At 40.5% G+C, this 12,319-nt stretch overlaps 1 long non-coding RNA gene across 2 annotated transcripts; it reads right to left on the bottom strand.

Moving 5' to 3' along the window:
• Window positions 1-4,043: 4,043 nt before the first annotated feature.
• Window positions 4,044-11,644, bottom strand: LOC109892051 (uncharacterized). Of its 2 annotated transcripts, none has more exons than XR_004210193.1 (4): window positions 11,371-11,644; window positions 9,613-9,757; window positions 9,353-9,463; window positions 4,044-4,381 (listed from the first exon to the last, which is right to left on the bottom strand). It is a non-coding gene; the product is annotated as an uncharacterized LOC109892051 (long non-coding RNA). The 2 variants fall into 2 exon arrangements; XR_004210194.1 differs by having other exon boundaries at window positions 9,353-9,447; window positions 11,371-11,641.
• Between the last annotated feature and the right edge of the window lie 675 nt (window positions 11,645-12,319).

Genomic DNA, 12,319 nt, shown 5'->3' with positions numbered 1-12,319 from the left:
TTTGACATGTTTCTACGAACTGTAATATAACTTTTTGGACTTTTCGTCTGAACTAAGCAATCGTGCATTGAGCATTTGGATTACTGGGCTAAACGCGCAAACAAAAGGAGGTATTCGGACATAAATGATGGACTTTACCGAACAAATCAAACATTTATTGTGGAACTGGGATTCCCGGGAGTGCATTCTGATGAAGATCATCAAAAGTAAGTGAATATTTATAATGTTATTTCTGACTTCTGTTGACATGGCGGATATCTGTATGGCTTGATTTGTTTTCTGAGCGCTGTACTCAGATTATTGCATTGTGTGCTTTTTCCGTAAAGCTTTTTTGAAATCTGAGACAGCGTTTAAGGAGAAGTGTATCTATAATTCCATTCATAATAGTTCATAATATTATCTTTTATCAATGTTTATTATGAGTATTTCTGTAAATTGATGTGGCTCTCTGCAAAATCACCGGATGTTTTGGAACTACTAAACATAATGCGCCAATGTAAACTCAGATTTTTGTATATAAATATGAACTTTATCTAACAAAACATACATGTATTGTGTAACATGAAGTCCTATGAGTGTCATCTGATGAAGATCATCAAAAGTTGGTGATTAATTTGATCTCTATTTCTGCTTTTTGTGACTCATCTCTTAGGCTGGAAAAATGGCTGTGTTTTTCTGTGATTAGGTGCAGACCTAACATAATCGTTTGGTGTGCTTTCGTCGTAAAGCCTTTTTGAAATCGGACACTGTGGTGGGATTCACAACAAGTTTATCTTTCAAATGGTGTAAAATACTTGTCTGTTTGAGGAATTTTAATTATGAGATTTCTGTTGTTTTGAATTTGGTGCCCTGCACTTTCACTGGCTGTTGTCATATCGATCCCGTTAGCGGGATTCAAGCCATAAGAAGATAACTACTTAAACTGATACAACACTTCCTCTGCGGTTGGCGCAAATACATATACATTAGATCATGCCCCATTGGCTACTGAGCCCCAACAGTACATTGCCCCACTTAGATTTAAAAGCGCAGTATTGGGTAGAAGATGCATCATTATACTATATCATCTGCGCATATACCCTAAAGGTACAACACAGTACCATGTGAGTTTCTATATGTACCTCTAAAGATACCTCATCTGTACCTTTGACATTTTTGAACCCCATGGAACCACACTATACCCAAACCATACCCTTATTTTTAGAGTGTGTGGATATACAGTGCCTTCAGAAAGTATTCATACCCCTTGACTTATTCCAATTTTTTTTGTGTTACAGCCTGAATTCAAAATGAATTAAATAGATTTTTTTCCTCACCCATCTACTTACAAAAATGACAAAGTGATTTTGTAACAAATTTATTGAAAATTAAATCAGACATATCTCATTTACATAAGTATTCACACCCCTTGAGTCAATACATGTTAGAATTTCAGATGTGAGTCTTTCTGGGTAAATCCAAGTGGCTAGATGTGCCACACTCAAGTTTTTAGTTTTTTTTTTGTCTTATTTCTTGTTGTTTCACAATAAAAAATATTTTGCATCTTCTTCAAAGTGGTAGGCATGTTGTGTAAATCAAATTATACCAACCTCCCCCCCAAAATATATTTTAATTCCAGGTCGTAAGGCAAAAAAATTGGAAAAATGCCAAGGGTGTGAATACTTTCGTTAGCCACTGTAACGTGCATTTCTTTGCCACATTTTTTTCAGTGTTACTTTAGTGCCTTATTGCAAACACTAAGCATGTTTTGGAAAATGGTGAAATCCCTGAGCGGTTTCCTTCCTCTCCTTCCTCTTTGTAGTGACTGGGTGTATTGATATACCATCAAAAGTGTAATTTAATAACTTCAGCATGCTCAAAGTGAAATTCAATGTCTGCTTTTTTTAAAGTCCATAATTAACCTATACAGCTCTGGATCCATTGTCTTACCTACTACTGCAACAACTTGAGTCAATTATTTCCACTTTTATAGAATACCCTTTTTAACTAATGACTCCAAGGTGTGTGACCATTAACATTGGCTGCATGTCCATTGTCTTTTTTCCAAAGTGTGGACTTGCACAGTTCTTCTCATCTCAGGAATTTAACAATGATGTAAAGTAGCTCAAACCAATGCTTACACCTATCCAATTATTGGATATCCATGAGGAGAGGGATGGACAATTGGTATGCAGCAATTGATTTCAGGTGGCTTCATCAACAGATATGTGTCCCTAATGGCACCCTATTCCGTATACATAGTGCACAAATTTTGACCAGGGCCCAAAGATCTTTTTGGATGCATTCCGCCTGTTGAACCCCACCCTGCCTATTGTAAACCATTTCTCCATTCCATTCTCCCAGCTAAGCAAACGAAGGGGAGAGGCTCTGACTATAATTGATGTACTTACCCTTTTCCTGTCAATTATTTTATTTTATAAACTTCCTTTATTGTGTATGTGTGTCCCTTTTAATAAAACCTTAATTCAGACGAGAAATCCATATTTTCATTGGTGGAATATTCAACAGACTGAACAGTCATGTACCAATGAGATTATTTAGATCTATTGCAGTTGTGTGTGGTGTTGTTGCCATTCAGGCTCATCCAGCCTTGGTATGGAATGAGAACTGGCTAAATACATCAGCCTAAGGACATCATTGGGGAAAGACTGGTGCAAAACCTGGACCCGTACAAATCAGCTGGGCTTGACAATCTGGACCCTCTATTTCTGAAACTATCTGCCACCATTGTCGCAACCCCTATTACCAGCCTGTTCAACCTCTCTTTCATCTCGTCTGAGATCCCCAAGGATTGGAAAGCTGCCGCAGTCATCCCCCTCTTCAAAGGGGGAGACACCCTGGACCCAAACTGTTACAGACCTATATTCATCCTGCCCTGCCTATCTAAGGTCTTCGAATGCCAAGTCAACAAACAGGTCACTGACCATCTCGAATCCCACCGTACCTTCTCCGCTGTGCAATCTGGTTTCCGAGCCGGTCATGGGTGCACCTCAGCCACACTCAAGGTACTAAACGATATCATAACCGCCATCGATAAAAGACAGTACTATGCAGCCGTCTTCATCGACCTTGCCAAGGCTTTCGACTCTGTCAATCACCATATTCTTATCGGCAGACTCAGTAGCCTCGGTTTTTCGGATGACTGCCTTGCCTGGTTCACCAATTACTTTGCAGACAGAGTTCAGTGTGTCAAATCGGAGGGCATGCTGTCCGGTCCTCTGGCAGTCTCTATGGGGGTGCCACAGGGTTCAATTCTCGGGCCGACTCTTTTCTCTGTGTATATCAATGATGTTGCTCTTGCTGCGGGCGATTCCCTGATCCACCTCTACGCAGACGACACCATTCTATATACTTTCGGCCCGTCTTTGGACACTGTGCTATCTAACCTCCAAACAAGCTTCAATGCCATACAACACTCCTTCCGTGGCCTCCAACTGCTCTTAAACGCTAGTAAAACCAAATGCATGCTTTTCAACCGGTCGCTGCCTGCACCCGCATGCCCGACTAGCATCACCACCCTGGATGGTTCCGACCTAGAATATGTGGACGTCTATAAGTACCTAGGTGTCTGGCTAGACTGTAAACTCTCCTTCCAGACTCATATCAAACATCTCCAATCGAAAATCAAATCAAGAGTCGACTTTCTATTCCGCAACAAAGCCTCCTTCACTCACGCTGCCAAGTTTACCCTAGTAAAACTGACTATCCTACCGATCCTCGACTTCGGCGATGTCATCTACAAAATGGCTTCCAACACTCTACTCAGCAAACTGGATGCAGTCTATCACAGTGCCATCCGTTTTGTCACTAAAGCACCTTATACCACCCACCACTGCGACTTGTATGCTCTAGTCGGCTGTATATAGACCCCCCTTTGTTTTCTACTGTGTTATTGACTTGTTAATTGTTTACTCCATGTGTAACTCTTTGTTGTCTGCTCACACTGCTATGCTTTATCTTGGCCAGGTCGCAGTTGCAAATGAGAACTTGTTCTCAACTAGCCTACCTGGTTAAATAAAGGTGAAAAAAAAAAGAAGTCACACTTCCAGTCCACAATATTTATTTGACTTACATTAATACAGAGATACAGACCGTATAAAAGCATACATTCAAGACCCTATAGTCAGACGTCATGGTAAGTAATGGAAATTCCCGTTTCTGGGTGTGTGGGGAGTGGGGGTCAGTGTTTGAGGAGAAAGAACCAGTGAAGGCAGCAATAGGCAGGTAGCAGGTAGAGCGTGACAAGGTGGGATTGGGCTAGGCACCTCCAGGTGTCAGGCCAGGGAGTACTCAGTCTCGGTCCAAGAGCCTCAGGTCCTCCGGAAAGGGAGACAGAGACAAGATGAGGGTTTCAAGCATTCACTGGGGGAGAGAATAGAGACTGGGGGAGAGTAGAGAAGAGAATAATCAATAGTGTTGTTGTGGACACTGGATAATCTGACTAACACACACACACACACACCTGTTTGTCCGGCCAGTGATACCGTAGGCCTACTTGTGTTACCTTTCTGAGTCAATTCAGACAGCATTTAATATCCTGCATTTGTGTTAAACATGACAGACAACATTGTAATTAAAGAGATGTGCAGATTGATCATCAGCCTCTGGTGTATGTGGATCCTTTACCCTTAATGTATTTTTAATGTCAGCCAGGCCCATATTTTAATATAATCACATGGTTTACAGACCCACCGCGGACCTTTGACAAATACATTGTGTGAAAAGATGTCTGTCCCATGGTCTGTTTTGTCAACAAACTCAATGTTTTCCAAACACTGGTGGCAACCATTATGATCCTATTTATTCAGGTAGCCTAGTAAACGATGCCCCCCTTTGGTCAGATTCTGTTATGCTCTCTTGCAAATTGTCTGACTCGTTGTTTCCTTGTTTCCTTGTTTACTACACCATTATATATTTTCTTATTATGTCAAAGATTAAATTAACTGCAATACACTGATCTGAAATATATCAGCACAACTAGGCTACACAGAACCATGGTGGACCCATTGTAAAATGAGAGCCTTTTTATTGTATTAAAAAGTGTCTCAGTCCAACGTGCCTAGCTCTGCCCACTGGGGCGTGGCTTACAGCACGCTCTATGAAACAAGCGCTCATATAACCTTATTCAAACAGATCGAGTTCTCACCACACCGACAGAGACATCTATTGCTGTAATCTTGAAGGGCTCTGGCTAGTATTACTTCGCAAGCTAGAAGGATGAAGTAAGAAGCTAACAGTAAACGGAGCCTACCTCAGCAGGAGCAAAAGATACGTTATTAAGTGCTCATAACTTTGCTTTACAGAGAGACGGTAAGGTAAGCTACTGAGACAGACAGTGATGTGGATGGTGAGGCTAAAGCTTCGATGTTCGACAATGTCATTGCATTTTGGTACACCAGAATTACATTCATTTCCAATGAAACGCAGCATTGCTTTGCAGAGGCAGAGGCAGTGTGGTGCATATGTTGGATATATTGAAAGTATTCTTCTAACTTCTGCTACCATTTCTGTCAGCCATCTACGCATACAGTTTGAGCATACATTCCATAAATCCAACGTCTGCACCACAACGAACACATTACAACTGCCTGTAATTTTGGTGTATCAAAATGCAATGACACTGTGGGTGTGATCGAAGCATGAGGCAGCCTGCAATGCATGCAGGACGAAGCAGAGGAGACAGACAGAGAGAAGAAGCAAGCAGAGAGAGAGGTAGTACAGTGGTTCCCAAACTTGGGGTCGAGGCCCCATGTGCGGTCCCCTGAGAAAATCAAACCAGTTAGGAACTTTAAAAAAATAAATTATCTTTCAATATGAAGATCTCCACATGGCCTATATTATCTATATGTTTACATTCAAACAATACAGTTCCAGAAATATCATATGTTTTCATTTAGCTCCTGATGCTACGTGTCTGTGTGAATCATGTCTCATATTTTCCCTTTCAGGGGTATAACAGTACAATTTAATAACTAAAAGGCAATGGGTTTGTAGATTCACTGAGGTACATATTTGCTTGTTTTTGATGTTCTCCAAATAGCATTTAAAGTGTTTTAATTGTTTAGAAATGCACTAAATGAGCCCAAAACACCTTGCGGACCTCACTAAAACCCAAACTGAACTGAATCCATTTGTCTCCATTTGTCTCCACTGGAATCTCAGATGAGTGACTTACGTCATCAATTTGGGCACCAGGCGTGTCTGTATAGCCTCTCCCAGTTTAGAAAGTAGGACCCCGTGTAATTAAGTTGCTGGCTTGCGGTGCAAACTCTCCCCATTGAGCAGTATACTGTATCACCGTGACATCTATTCTGATTAAACAGGCTGTAATACACAATAATTGCCTGCACAATTGTGTAAGTCTTTCTTACAAGCCTGAATGTTGAATACAACGAGTAGAGTTTAAATGTAATTGTATGTGGGGTTATCCTTCAGCTGCTTGACATTTTTGACAAAATATCTAGAGGAAAAGTATTGTTTACCCAACTTTTTAGAGCCTGTAGGTAGACTTTATGGTTATGTTTGGCACCTAGATAAAAATTTGTTTTTACATCGGATATTTGGTTCTCTCTCGTCAATAGCTATTGAACAATGAAAATGGAAGATTCTGAATCAACACCTTTCGATTTTTTTAAATATTGAAATACTAAAAAAATAAAGAATTTACACAACAAAGTGGGTGATTGTTCTAATTTATATACTTAATTATCTTTAACCTTCTCTGAAAGGCCTGTGGGTTTGATGATAAAGAGTCAAAATTAAGTTCCTTTCTACAGTTTAATCCATCCAAGTAGCAGCAGAACAACTTTAATGGCACAACAGGTTACATCTCCATCACTCTCATTCTCTGTCACTCCTCTCCTATGTGAATCTCTCCTCACATGCAGGTGAGTCTGGGAAGGGTAATGCCAAATTATTCTTCCATTATAATATTTAAATCTATGGCAATGCCAGAATAAAAGTCTCAGATTACAAACCATATATTTCTTATTACAAAACCATGCCTACACCATAAAACTGACTATTTCACCTCTGCGCAACTCAGAAAAAGGAACTAACAGTTTGAAGTGGACACATTTTCACAGACACCTCAAACTTCACATGCATTTGTATTTTTTCAAATGACTGGTTTCATTCTCACATGCCTCAGAGTGGAACTAATGCTGCATTCATTACCAAGTGGGAAGGTGGTAATTACCAGTTGTGAAGTCATAGATACAAGTTAAGTGCATTCTTGTTTCGAACTGGGAAATACCATCAAACATATAGGACATTAGAAGGCTAGGGATTGTTTTGCTCTTTTTTTGCCCATATAAAGTTTATCCAGAGATACTTTCTAAATGAAAAAGAAGATGAACAGAATCCATTTTGTATCATCAATGGTATTTCTTGTTCTTACTATAAACAACAACATACGACATTGTATGGCAAGTGAATGTGGCCCTGGGCAAGGGCAAGCAAAAACAAACTCCCTAAATGTGTTGAAAACCTATGTCTTGACCGTTAGACCAAAAGTAAATTCTCTCTTTGGCCGAGGGTGACACAGATTTGGAGGTCACACGCAGGGCTACCTCATCACAAGACCGTGAGCCCGACTCGCGTCCGCTAAACATACACAGTGACATAGGACCCTTTCACTAATTTGTCCCTCATGTGTGCATGCCTCTCCGATGGCCTCACCAGCGCCATCCAACTTCTAACACCAATGTAGAAAAATTCAGGGAGTAGCCCCGACCAAGACTCAAACCCGCATCATTGACTGTCATCATCCCAACAACCTAATCTGTTACGTCAAGATATCTGAACTGCTTAACAAGGTTGCTAGGTGTAAGAACTTGTAGTAGGCAAAAACGATTTCAGAGTCAGCCAGCATAATTTCTGCTCAACTCAGAAAAGGGAATTAACAGTTTGAAGTGGATATATTATCCCAGACACCTCTGATATTTTACATGCATTTTACATGCATTTTATCTACTCATATGAGTGGTTTCATTCGCACAGAGTGGAACTAAGTGTGATGATGAAAATAAATCCTCACTGTTAAGTTTGAACATTTCCAACAAGTTTTCCTAAATGTGTATTTATTAGTGGTGGGCACCAATATTGATTAAAACTGGTTGAGTTAGTTTTAGGCTTCCAGAACATTCACACCTTGCTGAAAGGGCAACCAGTTGTCTGGACTTCAGGATCACCTTTATTTGCCAGTTACATTTACATGCACCAGTAATTTGGCAGAACATATACAGAACAGACAGAATATATACAGGGTAGACGAAGTTACACACATCCACATTGTGTGTATAGCAGTACCAGTCTATTTAGCCACTACTTGTACTCCGTATCATATACCAAAGGTGACTACACAGAGATGTATTTTTACTATTCTAATTACGTTGGTAACCAGTTTATAATAGCAATAAGGCACCTCTGGGGTTTGTGATATATGGCCAATATACCACGGCTAAGGGCTGTATCCAGGCACTCCACGTTGTGTTGTGCGTAAGAACAGCCTTTAGTCGTGGTGTATTGGCCATATACCACAAACCCCCAAGATGCCTTATTCCTAATATAAACTGATTACCAACATAAATAAAATAGTAAAGAAGTATTTGTGTCATACCTGTGGTATATTGCCTGATATACAATGAGTATACCAAACATTAGGAATGCCTACCTAATATTGAGTTGCACCACCCATTTTGATAATAGCTTGTTGAGAAAAGGTCGAAGGAAAATGGCAAGAATCGTGAAAGTTAATAGGCGGGCGACAAACAGGCAAATACAGCACCTTGCAAAAGTATTCACCCCCCTTGGCGTTTCCTATTTTGTTGCATTACAACCTGTAATTTAAATGGATTTTTATTTGTATTTCATGTAATGGACATGCACAAAATAGCTAAACATTTAAGAAAATTCAAAACTGAAAAGTGGTGGGTGCATATCTATTCACCCCCTTTGCTAGCCCCTAAATAGGATCTGGCACAACCAATTACCTTCAGAAGTTACATAATTAGTTAAATAAAGTCCACCTGTGTGCAATCTAAGTGTCACATGATCTCAGTATATATACACCTGTTCTGAAAGGCCCCAGAGTCTACAACACCGCTAAGCAAGGGGCACCACCAAGCAAGCGGCACCATGAAGACCAAGGAGCCCTCCAAACAGGTCAGGGACAAAGTTGTGGAGAAGTACAGATCAGAGTTGGGTTCTAAAAAAATGACATCCATTATTAAAAAATGTAAAGAATATGGCACCACAACACATCTGCCAAGAGAGGGCTGCCCACCAAAACTCAAAGACTAGGCAAGGAGGGCATTAATCAGAGAGGAATGGGAATGAGATGGCTACTTACACCGTGTTGGAAATGGATCACAGCAGTGATTGAATGAGGGTATGAGGCATGAGTTGAGGTGTTCATAGGCTTGACCAGTGCAGGACAGGATTTGACTGGGAAGACAAAAAACTATAAGACAGCACATTACAGAGTTAGACAAAAGAGCCTAGAATGAGTTAGTCCAAGCAAGGAGTAAAATCATTGATGTGTTATAATGTGATTGTGTATGTGATTGACTCTACATACAGTAATGAGAGAAAATTGATAGGGGTACTCACAGTGCTTGGAGGGGAAACATTCAATGTGCCAGTGGATGAGGGGGCACCTGAGACGTGGCTTCGGTTCATGTCAGGAGAAAGTTGACAATGGTATTGGAGTGGAGTAGTCATCACCTCTTAAATCAGGGAACAGGAGGGGACTTAGCTGTAAATACAAATAGCAGATATATTCCATTACAGCTGCGCCATCGTAGGTTTGGACAAAGAATTTCTCTATGAACTTGAACTCAGACATCTCAAAAGTCAAACACAGACTGCACATCTCGCACACTTGACAAATTAAAGCATCCCAACAAATGTACCTGAATAAAGGCCTGATCATCCACATACCTGATGGTAACTGACGACTGCAAGCAGACTGGTTGATCAGACTGAAAAATCTTCTTGTTTTCATCCGATACAGAATGTCAGATTTCTAATGTTTAGGTGTAGCCTAGGCTGCTGCAACATTCATGTCATGAGTTTTTGCTTGTGTCTGTCTGGAGTGTTGTGTTATCATCTTTTGCTAAATAAATACCGTAGAAAAGTGGAAAGACTACCTGAGCGCATGCGAAAAAAAATTGCTGTCAACCTCTCTCTTTAATCTAACTTTTAATGGATAATACGATGGAAGCTATCAAATCATTCTGAATTGTTTTTTGACATCCCGAAAAGACAGTCGAAAGTTCGATATGTTCAGTAAGTAAAGAATCGTAACGTGCAATTACCTCTAACGGAACTTTCCCTCTCGTTGTGTCCTTTAAAAGAGCTGGCAGCATGCTGATAGGTCAGCTGTTAGAACCATTAAAGACCGCTTTACCACTCTTGGGTAATGGAATGACTTTGGCTTCCCTCCAGGCCTGAGGACAAAGACTGTCCTCTAGGCTCAGATGAAAGATATGACAGATACTGTAGGAGTAGCTACCATCCTCAGTAGCTTTCCATTTACGCTGTCAATGCCAGGAGGTTTGTCATTATAGATCGATAACAATTTTTCCACCTCTCCCACACTAACTTTACAAAATTCAAACTTACAAAGCTTTTCTTTCATTATTTGTTTTCTTTATGCATGAGTACATGGCTCACTGTTCATTATTGTCATTTCTTGCATTAGTTTGCCCACTTTGCCAATGAAGAAATCTGTAAAATAATTGGCAACATTAAATGGTTTTGTGATGAATAATACATCTGATTCAATTTGTTTTTCTGCCCATAATTTCATTTTTCCATCATTCATTATATCATTGATCTTTGTTTCATAATTCAGTTTCTTCTTCTTTTTGTTGAGTTTAATCACATAATTTCTCAATTTCAGTAAGTTAGACAGTCAGATGTGCAGCCAGACCCATTAGCCACTCCTTTTGCTCCATCTCTTTCAACCATAGAGTTGTTCAATTCTTTATCAATCCATGAATGATTAACAGTTCGAATAGCCAGTTTCTTAACAGGTGCATGTTTATCAATAATTGAAAGAAGCAATTTCATATATTCATCAAGTGCAGCGTCTGGATGCTCCTTATTAATCACCAACAGACCAACAAATGTTTTTAACATCATCCACATAAGAGACAGAGCAAAATCTGTTGTATAATCTCTAAAAGAGATGAGGAGATGCTGGCGACCCTCGTATTTAGACCCTTGTATGCTTCATTCCGCAACGAGCCATTGTTTACAGCTTCTGTAGCCTGGCGTCCTTAATCAACCAAATCTAAACTATTTCACCAAATAAAGTTGCCAGTCAACAGAGGCATATCCAATTTCCCTTGAAAGAATACTTACAATTTGACGTGTTGATTGTGTCCTTCGCTGCCAAATAAGCGCTTAAAACACATTTTTATCCAGAGTCTCCCATTTTCAGGCTGTAGAAGTGGAGTTTACATTGTAGCTTACTCTTGTGTGACTGCGTGGTCTAGAATTGACTACAATGGCAGCCCACAGGCGGAAAACAAAACCCAGTCCTTTCCCACCAACTCCATCTATTGTGCTCATAATTCATGCTGTGAAAATAGCTCAAATACGCCAACGCTAACATTTACCATTGCATTTGTTCAAATAGAGCCCATAGTGTAAAATCAGGTGAGCTGGCACTACTCTTTTTGCAGTTTTGTGGTGGAAAACTGAGCAGGTCGAGCATAACGCGTCAAACCTGTTACCTATAGATAGATAGGCTGTAAATGCTTTTTGTGAAGCCCGTATTCTATTGCCTTCCCCGGGAGGAAGAGCAGGTGGTGGGCCTACATCCAAGCTGAAATATCTGCCAGGCACCCAGAGATGTGTGTCCTAACCTGTGTGTCAGAAGGGGGGAAGGATAACAGTAGTTGAATGTCATCCGAATAGCAATGATAGGAGAGACGATGTGAGGATATGACAGAGCCAAATTACTTGGTGTATAGAAAGAAGAGGATAGGGCCTAAATCTGAGCCCCTTGGGACACCAGTTGTAAGAGTACAAGGTGCAGACAGAGATCATCTCCACTTCACCTGGTGCGGCCGGCCTGTCAGGTAGAAGATAATCCAAGAGTGTGCCGACCCTGAAACGCCCAGCCCTGAGAGGGTGGAGAAGAGGATCTGGTGGTTCACGGTGTCAAAGGCAGCGATAGATCTAGGAGGATGAGAACAGAGGAGAGAGAGACAGCTTTGGCAGTGTGGAGAGCCTCTGTGACACAGAGAAGAGCAGTCTCGGTTGAGTGACCCGTTTTGAAGTGATTTGTTCTGAGCGAGATAATGAG

Source organism: Oncorhynchus kisutch, linkage group LG6 (genome assembly GCF_002021735.2).
Source record: "Oncorhynchus kisutch isolate 150728-3 linkage group LG6, Okis_V2, whole genome shotgun sequence".
Classification (NCBI taxonomy): domain Eukaryota; kingdom Metazoa; phylum Chordata; class Actinopteri; order Salmoniformes; family Salmonidae; genus Oncorhynchus; species Oncorhynchus kisutch.
This window is presented reverse-complemented; position numbering and strand designations above follow the sequence as displayed.